Source organism: Prionailurus bengalensis, chromosome F2 (genome assembly GCF_016509475.1).
Source record: "Prionailurus bengalensis isolate Pbe53 chromosome F2, Fcat_Pben_1.1_paternal_pri, whole genome shotgun sequence".
Taxonomy (NCBI): Eukaryota; Metazoa; Chordata; class Mammalia; order Carnivora; family Felidae; genus Prionailurus; species Prionailurus bengalensis.
Window position 1 is genome coordinate 69,106,805 of NC_057353.1, and position 16,891 is coordinate 69,123,695.

The following is a 16,891-nucleotide window of genomic DNA, read 5'->3' on the forward strand; positions in this document are numbered from 1 at the left end:
AGGCATCCTTTATGGCCCAACTGAAGCCTAGAGACAAAACATTTACTGGGACACCAGTCTTCAGGGTCATGTGATGTTTTCTGCAATATTTATGTGCAACTCAAGTCCATGTGCAGAAAATTTAGAAAGTTGAATTGCTAAAGTAATTTGAAGTTTCACTAGGCAAGAATGACAGGAGTATAATAGGGCAGTACTGTGTTAAGGGCTTTGTGTACATTGTAATATTCCAATACTCAAAATTGTTCTTGGATATAATAATTATTTTTTTAAAAAATATTAATTTTTGAGAGAGAACATGAATGGGGCAAGGGGAGAGAGTGAGGGAGACAGAGAAGCCCAAGCAGGCTCCGTGCTGTTAGCGCAGACCCCTAAGTGGCGCTCAAACTCACCAACCATGTGATCACAACCTGAGCTAAAATCAAGAGTTGCCGCTTAACTGGCTGAGCCACCCGGGCACCCCAAGAATGTAATAATTACTATTATTCCTATTTTATAGATAAGGATATTGAGTTTCAGGAAGGGTAAATAACTTGCTTGTAGTCTCACAGCTATAAGTAATGGCTGATATTCTAACTGTGGTCTCTCTGATATTAATGTCACACATTGACTGCTTTACTATATAGAGGTAGGAGGAAATGAATACGATAAAGTGAACAGGTCTGTGGAGAAGTGGTCTCAGTGTGGTTGAACGATAAGATTAGTAGGAGTACATTAGTTATATATACACACACACACACACACACACACACAGGAATAGAGATCTGAAATAGAAATTGGAGGTTAAATTTAGGATTTAAGAAATGGTCCAATTTTCAATAAAAAGAGTGACCAATTCTGTGATTAAAGTGGGTTGAATAAAAACATTTTTTGCAAAGGAGAAAAAAAGAAGTGGGAAGCAAGGGTATTGGCTATGTGATCCATTTTGAGGCTCAAGTTACCAGAATAATGGCTGCCATTGAGTTGGAGGGGATATGGTAAGTCTACTTCCAAAATCTTTATTAAAGGAGAAGTCAGGGTAGAAAACAGTGAAGAGAAGATATACAATATATAGGGCTGAATGAGACAAAGTTAATGAATTAGAGATTTTCTCCTAAGACTGGAAGAGTAATTTTCTAAGAAGCCTTATGACTGGACAAGAAAGATGTGAGTTCTGACTTATAACCTTGAGATTTGTTATATAATGTGTGACTGCAGCACCTATACTTCCCATTTAGCACTTAACTCGTGGTTTTTGAGGGTCAGATATCTGGCCATGGTTTAGCTGAATTCTCAGCTTTAGGATCTCTCCCAAGTTGCAATCAAGATGTCAGCCAAGGCTGGGGTTTCATCTGAAGGCTCAATTGGGGAAGGATGTACTTTCAAGCTCACATGGCTATTGATAGAATTTTAGTTCCTCAATGTCTATTGGATTGAGAGCCTCAGTTCCTGAATGACTGTAATTGGAGGATGCAAATTTCTTGCCATGTGGGTCCCTCCTACATGGCGGTTTGTTTCATCAGAGTCAAAAGGGAAGAAGAGTCTGTTAGCAAGATGGAACTCATAATTTTGTAACCTAATCGTGAAAATAACATTCCATCACTTTTGCTATTTCTATTAGTTAGAAATGAGTCACTAGGCCAGGCTATACTCAAAGAGAGAGGATTACACAAGAGTGTGTATTCCAGGAGGCAGGAGTCCCTGGGGATCATATTAGGGGCTGTCTGCCACCTGGTATGAGAGAAAATGAGAAGCCTTTCTTTGAAAAGAGGGTAGGGAAGTCAGCATCCTCAGAGATCAGCCAGGTATCAGTTAAGATCAGGAATTATAGGGAACATCAAATGGGAGTTTGATGACTCATGATGGGATAGTGATTCTAGTAGGTACAGAAGAAAAACTTGAGAGAGAAGAACACTTGGAAATCGGGTAAGAGAAAAAAGAAGCACAGAGGAATAAGACTAAGAATTCTGTGAAGAAAAAGGGCTTAAGGCACACATACTGATTTGTTCCCCAAAGTGAGTTATTATATGCATTGGCTAAAAAACAAAAACAAAAATTAAAGAAAAAAAATAGTCTGGAATTAAAGGTATAACTTCTAACAACTACAACAAACTAGTTGATCACATGGTGGCCAAACCAATGTCTTTGAAACCCTCTCACATTCCCTGCTGTCCTTATCAGCTCATATATGTTCATATTCTTCATAGTATGGATAACTCTACAGATCCTAAGACACAAATGAGGCAATGATGTTAAGGGGATAGAGAAGGAAATACACAAACAGGTCAACCCAACTAGGAAAGATGTTGTCATGCCTGGTTATCCAAATGGATTCAGGGATCATGTACTGATTTTACAGCTTCTTCTGCTTTGTTAATGAAATATAAATTGAGATCTTACATTTTCAAGTTCCTGCTAAATGATGGTAAAATCAAGGAATTAGAGCCTGGTATGCTTTGCCAGAAACCATGACCATGTTGGGGTGGCAACCTTCAATTCCTATATACCATTGAATCATATCTCTGGGGAACTCTTTTCACTGCCCTTCTGATTTCAAATCCTGTGACTTGCTATGCACACACAGAAAGATTGGTGTCCACTGATTCAGAACACTTATTCCCATCCTATTTGCTTCCACATTCTCAAAAATCTATATTTACTTTAAAGCCAACATTATGGAACGTGGATGGAATTAGATGTTTAAGGCTTGTCAATTCTCCAATCACTTATAATTAAAAGATAAAATCAACCCCTTGTCCCAAACTTCCTTTTGTATTACTAGTAATGAGTACACTGTCTGTTAGAATACAAAATATCCCTCTTTTACTAGTATTCTCTCTAGGAAAGTCATTTTAGGATTTTTTATTATCACTTTTGAGATATTCTAATAATTATTTAGCATTCAAAGGGAGTTACCAGGCTATGGGCCTTAGGCCTTTGGAGACATGGGGATTAGGGAGTTTTTGAAAGTGATTCCATTGACTTTAAAAACATTATTGAACAAATATTATCAAAAGTTCTGGCATTCAGTGGGATGTTTCTTTGTCTTTTTATCCGTCCATTGGGTACCTTCTAAAAAGAATCCTTAGTGACTGAATCAAACACCAGAGTGCCAACTTGTTAGGAATTGGCCAGAAGTGCAAAACGAGAATAATATCCCTTTGTTTCTTTTCATATAAAGCAAGTTGTGAGTAGGGGTAGGGGGGTGAAGAGAGGGAGGCCAAACCTCACAGAGTCTGTTCCTTTATTTGGATAGCTTTGAGGAAGAAGCATTGCTTTGTGTCTTTTGTCATTTTCCTTCTAAAATGGGAGATTTTTCTAACATGCTAAAACACTAAGGTAATACTGGCAATAAAATTAGAAAAATTTTCTTTGGGGGAAAATACAAAGATTCTGGAACAAATTTATTAGAACTGAGGAGATGGTGCTGTTCTAAGTTTGTTAGAACTTGTGAATGTCTCGTCACTTTGTGTATGGTTTCAAAAGAACAAAGGTTTTTGTTCTACTAACCTAGCTTTTCTGCAAAAATATAAACCATTCAATTCTTCACATCTATTTCCCAGGTTCAATTAACCATTAATAGCTCTCACGCACACTTACCATTTATGTGTTTATATAAAATTAACTGATGTTTCATATCTATCTCAAAGGAGAAAATGGAGCACATTCATTGTGTTTCTACTTACATTTCCAAGTTCAAGGCAATCCATGCATTGGTTTTAATAAAACATTTTATGTTAACTTAAGTAAGAGCTTACATATCGCTCTTGAACCCTCATCTACTATAATACAGTGAACAATTTTAAATTTGAAATATAATTTTATTTAAGTTTATTTATTTATTTTTAGAGACACAGAGACAGCATGAGTGGGGGAGGGCCAGAGAGGGAGGGAGAGAGGATCCCAAGCAGGCTCTGCACTGTCAGTGCTGATCCTGATGCATGGCTTGAACTCACGACACTTGAGATCAGGACCTGAGCTGAAACCAAGAGTTGGACACTTCACTGACTGAGCCACCCAGGCACTCCTCGAATATAATTTAAAAGTATATATAAGGGGTGCCTAGTCAGTTCAATCGGTTAAGCATCCAGCTCTTGGTTTTAGCTCAGGTCATGATCTCATGTTTTGTGAGTTCAAGCCTTGTGTCAGGCTCCACGCTGACAGCACAGAGCCTGCTTAGGATTCTCTCTCTCCCTCTCTCTCTGCCCCTCCCTGCATTCTCTCTCTTTCTCTCTCTCAAAATAAGTAAATAAACACTTAAAAATATATATAGGACTAATTTTATCTATTATCTTACTCAGTGTAGAATGTTTGGTCATATAAACAAGTTGGCTTTAGCAGAAGAAAACATAGAAACATACTGCAAAATTTTCCTATTAGTTCAATGCTATGAAATTACTGCCATAAATAAAGTAGAACACCCACTATTTGAAACAGAAGGAGAGGAGGAGTCAAGATGGCAGAACAGCATGAAGTTTTTTGTGTCTTGCACCCATGAAATACAGCCAGACCAACACTAAACCATCCTACACACCTAGAAAACCGATTGGAGGATTAACACAACAATCTGCACAACCTGAACCACAGAATTCAGCAGGTACGCGGCACAGAGAAGTGAACTTGGGGAGCGGGAATGCACAGGAAGGGAGGTGCTTTTGTGAACAGAGAGAGGAAAGAGACTGGAGGGGGGAAGAATACAGCACAAGCATCCCTCCCCAAAAGCAGCTGGAGAGAAAGTGGAAAATTGGAAACAGCCGCAGGGACTAAACTAAAAAGGGAGAAAGGAGAAAGGAGAGGGTTTAAATTCCATTAAGACTGTAAACAAGGCGAGCGCAAAGGCTGCAACTCTGCAGCTCCCTACCTGGCGGTGCTCTGGTGGAAAGGGCGAATCCCCAGGAGCAGAGTGGGGTCTGGGAGGTTCTCAGGACACTTGGGGAAAAGCGGTTCCACTGCTGGCAGGACATTTGGTAGAGATTGTGAGGCCACCTGGGCCCAGCAGACCCCAGAAAACAGCCACATTCGCTGGTGCTGGAACAAGGTCATTAAGGATGAAGCCTGGTGCCAGATGCGTGTGGTGATTTTCCAGAATCCCTGAAACGCTGCTGCTACACCATCTCACAAGTTTTTTCTGGGGCGGGCTGGCACCTGGCTGCAGTCTGGGGCACCAGCAGCAGCAGGGTCCAGCGGGCGTTCCTGCGTGCAGCTGACATTCAGCCATTGCTCGTTCGGCCATCGGTCGGTGAGACCCTCCCACAGAGGGGCAGAACAGGTCAAAGACGCAGTCCTTCCAAAACAAGGGGCCGGGGAAAACAGCCGCATCTGAGACAAAACTCTGGAGAGAAGTACTGCCTGGGGCTTGGTCACAGACAGTGGAAAAGCGGGGAGTGGACGAAAGCTGAAGACAGAGGACAGGTGCCTGATTGCTGATCAGGGAGAACAGAGTTCCGATACTAGAGACTGGGTAGTTGGGTAACGCCATTTTCACCGCTCCTGCGCATGCGCATACACACCTATAAGCGCCGCAACACTCCACCCTAGTAGGCTAGTAGCGCCATCTAGTGGAGAACGGAGCCTTTACACTGAGCCCTGCCCAACTGGGCCAACCTTGCTCTTCAAGAACACAAGTCTCACCACCTGCTTAGTTTATGGACTATAAAGCACTTCATAGTCTGACTTCTAGAGGAAAATGAAGTAATTTCAGTCCTATTTCAATCTGTTACCAGATCCATTTATTCAGTCTTCTTTCTTTCTTTTTTCTCTTTTTCACTTTTCTTTTTCTTGAATACAGAAAGAGAAAAAAATCATTTTTATTTTCAATTTTTGTTAAAAATATTTTTCTTTAATTTTTTACTATAATTTTTACTTCTGTGTAAATTTTTTCAAGTTCTATTTTACTTCCATCATTTTATTTTAGACTACTTCAGTGTATTCACTTTTTCAAATTTTCAAACGGTTTCCTTTTTTTCCCTTTTTTCTCTTTTTTGTTTCTTTTCTTATTCTTGAATACAGAAAGAGAAAAAATTCATTTTTATTTTTAATTTTTATTAAAAATATTTTTCTTTAATTTTTTCCTACAATGTTCTTTACTTTTGTGTAAATTTTTTCAAATTCTATTTTACTCCCATCATCTGATTTTAGTCTACTTCAGTGTATTTATCTTTTCAAATTCTCAAATGATTTCCTCCCCCCCTTTTTTCTCTAATCTGTCAAACCACTTTCAAAACCCAGGCCAAAACACACCTAGGATCTAGCATCATTTATTCAATTTTGTATGTGTGTGTGTTTAATTTTGTAATTTTAATATTTTTTAATTTTAATATTTTTTAATTTTAATTTTTTCTACCTCATTAATTCCTTTTCTCCCTTAAAAATGACAACAGGAAGGAATTCACCCCAAAAAAAGAGCACAAAGAAACGACAGCCAGGGATTTAACCAACACAGATACAAGCAAGATGTCTGAACCAGAATTTAGAATCACGATAATAAGAATACTAGCTGGAGTCGAAAATAGATTAGAATCCCTTTCTGCAGAGATACAAGAAGTAAAAACTAGTCAGATTGAAATAAAAAACACTATAACTGAGCTGCAATCACGGATGGATGCAGCGGCGGCAAGGATGGACAAGGCAGAACAGAGAATCAGCGATATAGAGGACAAACTTATAGAGAATAATGAAGCAGAAAAAAAGAGGGAGATTATGGCAAAAGAACACGATTTAAGAATTAGAGAAATCAGTGACTCATTAAAAAGGAGTCCCAGAAGATGAAGAGAGAGAAATAGGGGTAGAAGGGTTATGTGAGCAAATCATAGTGGAAAAAGTTTCCTAACCTGGGGACAGACACAGATATCAAAATCCAGGAAGCACAGAGGACCCCCATTAGATTCAACAAAAACCGACTATCAGCAAGGCATATCATAGTCAAATTCACAAAATACTCAGGCAAGGAGAGAATCATGAAAGCAGCAAGGGAAAAAAAGTCCCTAACCTACCAGGGAAGACAGATCAGGTTTGCAGCAAAACTATCCACAGAAACTTGGCAGGCCAGAAAGGAGTGGCAGGATATATTCAGTGGGCTGAATCAGAAAAATATGCAGCCAAGAATTCCTTATCCAGCAAGGCTCTCATTGAAAATAGGAGAGATTAAAAGTTTCCCAGACAAACAAAAATTAAAGGAGTTTGTGACCACTAAACCAGCCCTGCAAGAATTTTAAGGGGGACTCTCTGAGGGGAGAAAAGATAAAAATATAAATAAATAAATAAATAAATAAATAAATAAATAAATACCAAAAGCAACAAAGATTAGAAAGGACCAGAGAACACCACCAGAAACTCCAAATCTGGAAGCATCATAATGGCCATAAATTCATATCTTTCAGTACTCACTCTAAACATCAATGGACTCAATGCTCCAATCAAAAGACATAGAGTAACAGAATGGATACGAAAACAAGATCCATCTATATGCTGTTTACAAGAGACCCACTTTAGACCTAAAGACACCTACAGATTGAAAATAAGGGGATGGAGAACCACCTATCATGCTAATGGTCACCAAAAGAAAGCCGGAGTAGCCATACTTATATCAGACAATCTAGACTTTAAAATAAAGCCTGGATCAAGAGATGCAGAAGGGCATTATATCATAATCAAGGGGTCTATCCACCAAGAAGACCTAACAATTGAAATAGAAGGAGAATCTTTAAAGCAGCAGCCTGACATTTTTCCTCCCAAGTTTCATATTTCCTTTGCTTTTTTATGATTTCATTATTTCTACCACCTTGTTGGTCTCAGGGTCAATTTCTTTGCCTTCAATATTGTGGCCTAGTTTGGGGGTGGAGTAAGGAAACCCTTCCCTTGATTCCCCTTAACAATGGTGAATAGTATTAAATAACCAAAATAATGTTACTCAATAGTAGGGACAACATAATGAAAAGTTGTAAGTGAATCATTACAAACATAAATGCAATCAAGTTCTCTAAATACAGATTCTTTATTCTCTTCATTAAGATTACTATATTTTACTTCTCAAAAGATGTCAATAGGGATGTTGCTTATCGCTCTTGAACTCCCTAAAATTGGCCCGTGCTCTGTTCCTTGAAAGCTAAGTTTTATTGACTCAGTGCCTTCAAGCCCAGGTAAAGAGTACTCTCTATTCCTGCCTCCTGCCCCCAATCCTGCTCCAGTCTTTTCTGGGGGAGGACACCCATTCATTCAACACCTATTTATAACATGCTTGCTTATATGCCAAACAGAGTTTTAAGTGCTAGGCATTCAGCATTAAACAGGATAGATAAGATCTATAACTCTAACTCTTATGGATTTAAAAAAAATTTTTTTTGCATTTATTTTTTTTTTGAGAGACATAGAGAGACAGAGCACAAGTTGGGGAGGGGCAGAGAGAGAAGGAGACACAGAATCCGAAGCCGGCTCCAGGCCTCGAGCTGTCAGCACAGAGCCCGACACGGGGCTCGAACTCACAAACCATGAGATCGTGACCTGAGTCGAGGTTGGACGCTCCACTGACTGAGCCCCCAAGAGCCCCAACATGGGGAAAGGCAAAATAAGACCAAAAAAAATGAATAATTTCCAAGAGTGACCCAAAAGAAGAACAACATGAAATGATGGAGAGGAACCAAGGTCAGAGAAGGGAAACTGCTCCAGCAACATTGTTCCAGAGAGCTCCTCTGGGGAGGCTAAGTTTGAGCTGACACAGGAATGTGGAGAAAGAGCCATCTGTGAAGAAATCTGGGGTCAAGACATCAAGGTGGAGGGAGCAACAACTGCAAACTGAGTAAGACTGTTGAAGCTGGCAGTGTACTAGATCAAAGAGAAGACCAGTATGGCTACAGCATGGTGAACCAGAAGTCCCACATGAGGTGAAAATAGTCAGGGGACAGATCTGGCGGGTCACAGTAAGGAGTTTAGATTTTCTTCTAACTGCCATCAGAAGCCACTATATATACACCAGTGCTCCATCAAAACAAACAACATTGATTACTCTTAGTAGATTTTTACTTCAAACAATAGTTCATACTTACCACAATCTACCAAATTTTCCACAGCAAACATGCACTCATTAATCATGCCCCACTAACAGGAGTCACAGATTCTGAGAGACATGATTTATTTCTAGTGTGAGAGTGGGAAAATACACGAGTCTAGAACATTCTGTTGTGACTGAAGCAAAGCAGTTCTCCAAGACTAACAGTGACATGTCAAGACAGGGACACTGAAAGGCTAAATGGTTGACAATTTGATCACTAAAAAAAAAGAAAGAAAGAAAGAAAAAAAGATTATAACACATTGACTATTTTTCTTGAAAAGTCTCTAGTGTTAGAAGATAAACTAAGGCATATTAAAATTTTAAGAGTGTGAGTAAAAGTCCTTTCAAGTCAGGCAGCATCAGACTGGAAGTGCTTAGAAGTACTCCACTGATGGGACCTTGAGGGGGGAGATTTTACTGAGAAAAGGTAGAAGCAAAGTAAGGAAATTATTGACTGGCTATAGTTTGTAGCTTTGTTGGCTGTTAGTGATTTGTTGTCTTTAGGTTTCAATTTCCTAACTTTGAGGCAGGCTTAGATTTTGGATTTCGTGGCATTAGTCCACCATGGTGTTAGAGCCATGTAGTGATTGATATTCCTTAATCGTGGGGGAGGAGGGGAGAAGGAAGGAGGGGAAAAGTTGGGTATCTTTTAATGTTTATTTATTTTGTGAGAGAGAAGGAGAGTGTGCAAACAGGGGAGGGGCAGAGAGAGAGGGAGAGAGAGATAATCCCTAACGGACTCCACACTCACAGCACAGAGCCTGAAGAGGGGCTCAATCTCCATCTCACAACTTAGAGATCATAACCTGAGACGAAATTAAGAGTTGGAAGCTTAACCGACTGAGCCCCTCAGGTGCCCCAACAAGAAAGTTATTTTTAAAGAAGAATGTCAAGTAAAAATAGAAACAAAGGTAGTATTAAAAAAAAATTGCAACTTCTCCCTTCCACCCACCCCAATGTAACAAGTGATTGAGGAAACAGTCATCCGTTGTGATTCTTGGGTAAAAGATTTTGAAGAACCGGATATTTACAGGATAATCAAAGTGCTATGTTATTGGTTACTTATTAATTACAAGGGAAAATGTCTCATTACAAGAACAATTTAATCACATGAGCAAACAGCATCACTGATATTGAAAACACATACAAAAATAAACGAATATCATGTGCCTCTTGATGTGATGGTTAAAAGATAATATTAAAAACAATTAAATATTAAAAATCAGATTATGACTCACTCAGATATAAAACAAATTCATCAAAAAATTTAGTTAACTTATTAATCAGTGAGAGAACCAGGCAGATGTTATAATTGACTCATAAAAGAATTCAAGGGAGGTGCCTGGGTGGCTCAGTTAGTTAAGGACGGACTTCTGGCTCAGGTGGTGATCTCGCCTTGAAACTTTGGGCCTCCCGTCCAGCCCTGTGCTGACAGCTTGGAGCCTGGAGCCTGCTTTGGATTATGAGCCTCCCTATATGTCTGCCCCATCCTCCCTCTCTCTCTCTCTCTCTCTCTCTCTCTGTCTCTCAAAAATAAAATAAAACATTAAGAAAAATTTTTGAAAAGAGAATTCAAGGAACAGATGCATTTATAGATCATGATTATAGAAACTGATGTGCAAATGTTGGGAATGCTGGTTTTCCTGCTGGGAGATTGAGAGTGGAAGGAAGGGAAAGACAATTGAACCTCTTGGCTGGGGCCATAATTTGCGCATCTATAGTCAAGAATTAGGGTACATTGTTATGTTATCTGTAATTTACACACTGTTTAGATAGCTTCCATAGAATCAGAATCAGATGGCCCAGAGGGATTCCTTTAGACAGTGCATGGTTTTCAATTGAAGCCCAACGTTTTAGTAAGAAATGTACAATATTAATAATGGAACATTTTTGCCAAAAACATTTCATCTGAATTTGGTCAGACAAAACTAGAATATAGCACATTCTATACAATATCTAGCCTCAACCCAATTAAAACAGTTGATGTCATGAAAAACTACAAAACCGTAGGGAGAATGTTCTTGACTGTAGCGGAATAAGAAGCATAATAACTATATATGGGGGATAAACCTTGACTGAATCTGGATTCAACAAAAAATACAGAATATATTTGGGAGGATACTCAAGAAAAATAATATATGGAATTCAAACTAGTTGATGTTATTGAATCAGTGTCAATTTTCTTAACTCATAGTGGTTTTGTGGTTATATAGGTAAAATTCTCCAGTCTTAGGTTGTGGTGCGAGGAACAAAGGCAAAAACGAAATGTAGATAAAATTAAACTTCTTTATAACCTGCAGCCCATTGACAAATACTTGAGTCCAGCAGAGTAAAGCATTCCTCCAGGAACTCCCAACTGTCTTAATGTTGATGTTTTACTAGAGGGAAAAACAACCTTAGTTTGGCTAGAGTTAGGTCTCCAGGACCCTGTGAGTCTTCCTTAGCATCTGAAAGTCCTTTTGGGAGACTTCCCCTTGGCTTTACTTCCACCAGCTCCCAAGTATATAATCAGTCACTCCTCACAACCCAATTCAGGTCTTTCTGCCCATGGGACATATTCCCATGCTTTGATATACACATTTTTTTGCACCGAACACATCTCAAGAATTCCTCCTTCGCCGGCTGCCAACACCAACATTTTCCACATCAGGCTGTAGATGCTCAAGTATCAGGATTGACATGTAACCATGTCCCGCATACTTCAAATGTTTCCAAGAAAAAGATAATAATGCACATACAGAGAACAAATTGATCAAAATGTTAACTAATTGGTGAATCTAGTTGACAAATACATAAATCTTTCTTAAACTATTTTCATAGTTTCATGTCCACTGAACTATGAATTTTTAAAACAGATTTGCAACTTTTAGTACAAAAAAAGTTAAGGAAAAAGGTAAAACACTGTTTTTAGAATAAAACAATGCTTATAAAAACGAGTGTAAAAAACAATACATATTAAATACGTTGCTATAAAAATATATGAATCAATGATGCTAATATACTTAGAGACAGATATGAGAGAGACAGATGCATGGACAGATTGATTTAATGCAGGGGGTACACGTCAATCAACTATTTGTACATAATAACCTCCATTTGGTCTCCATGTCAGACTTACCCTGCATCAAGGAGTCTCAAGTCTTCTCAAGTAAAAGATGTCTTTTTAATGTGAAAAAAGTTACTAATATTGTCATTGTCAGTTTCTAGTATCTATTGATTTAAAAAATACATAATGACAAATGCACCCATGAATTCAAGAAATGATTTAAAATGAATTTCTATGTCATTAAGCACAAGACTATTTCCATAAATGTGTGAATTGGGAATTCATATGTGGATGAGGCATTGTATTTGGTTAGTTTAGAGGCTATTTAGAATGTAGAATGATTATGGGTTCTACATTTTTTTTTTTTAGCATTCTGTAGACAAAATAAAATGAATTCAAATGGGAAAAAAAACTTTAGATGGTGATACAGAAGAGCTTATTTTTATTCTATCATCAAACATCCTCTTGGACAGGAAGATTAAAATTTGGTTTACTTGTTCTTAACACATTTAGGAGTTACCAAAGACAGAGCCCGGGGTTCTGGAGTAAGTGTGATGTGGAATAAATTTTGATTTCATGATTGTCCTTTCTGGATGCTGGTCCCTAGAAAAATTGCTTGGTTCCCCTCAGTCATGGTTTCATCATCTGAAATGAAATGGTAACGACAAAAAAAGATAATAATACCAAACTTTCTGGGGTAATTGTATTTTTCTTCATTATTTTTCATTTGTTCATGTATTTATTAGACCTTACCATACTTCCAAAAGGATTTGAAGCAACATAATGGTATCCTGGGATGAAAGGACAATTCTTGGAATGCGTTTATAAATAATAGAAGTACAACAACTTTGGTTTCTTTCTTCCTCCTCTGTCTTCCTATTTTAAACGTTAGGATTGATAACTCTGTGATCTTGAGCATTTAACTTTATTTCCGAACTTTGGTATTGCCTTTTGTAAAATGGGGATAGATTCATTCAAATCTTGGAATTTCGGAGAGAGATGACCTGTTTCTATGAACTCGAGCAAATTATTGAACATTATCATTCCACAAGTTCTCACCTATAAAACTGAGAAATATGTCTGCCCTGACTGTAATGTTCAACCGAAATACTATAGTTGTAAAACGTCTTTGCAAATACTGAAGTGTAGATGTATGTGAGTGATAGCTACTCTATCATGAAAGCTAAGAAAAGAAGCAGAGAGAATAAAATCATTTGCCCAAATGACCTTTTTTTTAAAATTGAAGTACAATTAACATACAGAATTATATTAGTTCCAGATGGGCAAGAGAATGGTTTAATAATTCTTTACATTCCTCAGTGCTCACGATAAACATAGTCCTCATCTGTCACCGAGGTTTTTTCAATTTTCATCTCTATGACTTACTTATTTTGTAACTAAGTTTGTACCTCTTAATCCCCTTTATCTATGTCACCCATCCCCCCCCCCAACTCCCTTTTGGTAGCCACCTGTTTGTTCTCTGTACTTAAGAGTCTGTGTGTGTGTGTGTGTGTGTGTGTGTGTGTGTGTGTGTTTCACTTTGTTTTCTTTTTAAAAAACTTTTTTTAATGTTTGTTTATTTTTGAGAGAGAGAGAGAGACAAAGCATGAATCCGAAGCAGGCTCCAGGCTCTGAGCTGTCAGCACAGAGCCCAGCGTGGGGCTCGAACTCACGAACCATGAGATCATGACCTGAGCCAAAATCAGACGCTTAACCGACTGAGCCACCCAGGCGCCCCTGTTTGTTTTGTTTCTTAAGTTCCATATGTTAGTGAAATCATATGGCATTTGTCTTTCTTTGTCTGACTTATATCACTTATTTCACCAAATAATCTTTTAAATTAGACTTCTAAATTGTACTATTTTGAACTTGGAAAAATTTTAGATGCTTGGAAGTCATAAACATATCAATAGAATCCCCATAAAATGCTTTTCATTTTTTAATTTGCATTTTTTACCAAGACCTCAAAATTGACAAAAGTAATAAAGGAGAGAATTTATGTGAAAATCTCTGAATTCCTATGGGTAAATATACCATAACATTTAAAGATATCATTATGTTATTATCATTTTATGATTTTCAATACACTCTTCTCTTATTTGAAAATTAAAAGTATGATGAATATAATGTATTCGTCAGTAAGTGCCATCAGCCTCTGTGTTACTGGAAGAATACACTTTGTAAAGAGAAGTAAAGAAAAAAGATCATTCTCAATCTCTTGTCTCCCTGGGAGAAGGTATAACATTACAGATTCCCTGGTGTGTCAAGACGGTTTAATTTATGAATATCTCCCACATAGTATCCATCATGACTCAATCAGATTGCATGTATATTTCATTCCATCATTCAAAAGTCGGTGACCTATAGCTGGTCAATGAGGTGTAGGCTTTTCATTAACGAAAGTAACTGCTGATCTTGCACCCTTAGAATGTCAAAAGAACTGGAAATGGTTCTTGCTAAATTCTGTAGCAGCAAGGGCAATGTCAACTACACGGAAAATTCAGCTCTCTTAAGGAGAAACTCTTTAGCCATGAAATTTCCACAAGGATGATCACTTTCAATCAGAAAGTATGGTACAATGATCTCATTGAAGGAAACAAGAAGGAGATTGCAACTCAAAGAGGCAGATTCTCTCCAGGGTCCAAATCATTTCTGGGTAGTGTTGCAGGAAGCAACACTAACACATTCAGGCCATCAGAAAAAATGTATTATTGTTGCCAAGCACTAAAGTACCCCACAGAGACTTAGTTCATTCATCTTTCTGAGAGCTTAATTTACTGGGAGGAGTTGACCTATGACTCACCGAGGGAAGGTAGAATTTATATGCACTGAGCACCTACTATGGTTCCAGCACTATGAATTATACCCTTACATGCATTGTCTTATTTAATTTTTACTACAATCTAGAAATAGATGTTAGTACCCACAGCTTACAGATAAGAAAATGGAGGATAGAGAGATAGCATAACATTCTCAAGGGCACAAACACAAATAGCAAAGGTACATTTGCTTATGTATCTGTCTGCTACCAAGGTCCATGATGTCTCAAATACCAGGGCCACCACTGAGAGAGCCCAGAACGCAAGTTCCCTCTTTTCATAGTCTTACACTCAATTGTCTCTTTGCCACCACCCTCAGACACACCTACCAATTGGATACAGGTGCTGGCTACAATCTACTGGATTGGAAATCTGGCTTGATGAAGGTCCTGTATTTTTCTCCAAGACCATGAAGTTCTTGAACATAGCAAAGACTGCTGAGTTCTCCATTATGCTATCCATCTATTACCAAAGCCCTATCTCAGAAAATAAATGTTCAAAACACATTTCATTCCTATACTATGATGAGAAAAATGAAATCTAGTTGACACGATCAGGGCAGGAGCATCAGAGAAATTAAAGAATGGATATGCTTCCATATGCAAAGATGACATCAAGAATGGCATTCACTGAGTGCAGAGTAACATGAAGAAAGGCACAGAAGGAAGCAAGTCAGGAGCAAACAAAGATAACTCGCAAGTTTTAGAGTTATAGGAAATGCTGGTGCTGTTAAGGAAAACTAAGAAAGTTAAGGAATAAGTTGAAGGAGATAACAATGTTTTGGACATATTAGCTATCTTGGTTAGTTGGGCCTTTTGTCCAAATGCTCAGGCCAAAAACTTGGCAGCCGTCCTTGACATATCTACTTCATTCACACTCTGCATTGCAATCCACCAGCCAATCTTCTTGGCTCACCCTTCAATGAATATTTTGAATTCAACCCATTTTCCATCACCTCTTTGTTAACCTGTGGCCTTGACTGCCATCATCTTTTACCTGGATTATTATAATAGCTTTTTAATGGATAATTACAGTTTTCTGCAGTCTCAACACAGCAGTTAGAGTTACTCTTAATTTTTTTTCCCACTCAAATCACTACAGTTTGATACAGAGGAAAAGCCAGAGACCTGCAATGGCCCGTAAGAACATAATCTTGCCTCACTCCACTCTCTCCCCAGCCTTACTCTGTGCTACTCTGCCCTTCAACTCTCCATTCCAACCACACTGATCTCCTTGATCTTCCTGGAATGCACTAGCTATAATCATGTCTTAGTACCTTCATACTTGCTGTAACTTAGAAAGCTCCTTTTTCAGATAACCATATGGTTTTCTCCCTCTCTTCCTTGAGACCTTCACCCATTTTCTCAGAGAAACCTTCCTTGATGGTTCATGCAGTCCTTTGACAACACAACCACTCCCCTTCTGTTCTGATGTGTTTGTTTCTCTCCCTAGACATTTTCACTTTCTTACATTTTGTTATGATCTACTGTCTGTATCCCTGTATTAGAATGTAAATTCCACAAGACAGTGGGATGTGTCTGTTGGATTCACTACTGTATCTTCTGTGCCTAGAACAGTGCCGGGCACATAATGAATGCTCAATCAATACTTTCTGTATGAGTAAATGAAGTAGTCAAGAAATTGAGAATTCAGAGAATTCAAGACTAAAGTGACTGACTTTGAGATCTTTCCCCATTGATGGAATAAACTATATGACAGATCACCAAAGGAGGAGAGTTAATAAACAAAAGGGTACATCATAGAGTGTTTGCATTTATTTGCAAGCAGCAGCAGGAGATGAAGAAAGGGAATTTGAAAAGGTGCTATTTTTCCTTTTCTTTCCTTTTCTTCAGTATACTTTTGTAGCTAATCACACTAATAGAAGTTTCTAATATTGAATGCTTAATCATGTTGTATTATTTCAAAATACACTTTTGGTTTCAATTAGCTGAAGTTTTATTTCCTGTATTTGTATATTATAGGAAAGAGACATTATTTTCTTTC

General features: G+C 38.1%; 1 long non-coding RNA gene across 1 annotated transcript in view; it reads right to left on the bottom strand.

Moving 5' to 3' along the window:
* Nucleotides 1-12,493: 12,493 nt before the first annotated feature.
* The window catches only part of LOC122496097, a 46,724-nt gene continuing 42,326 nt past the window's right edge, over nt 12,494-16,891 (bottom strand). The window contains exon 2 of the long non-coding RNA XR_006300678.1: nt 12,494-12,713. This is a non-coding gene — a long non-coding RNA (uncharacterized LOC122496097). The remainder of the gene's footprint in view (nt 12,714-16,891) is intronic.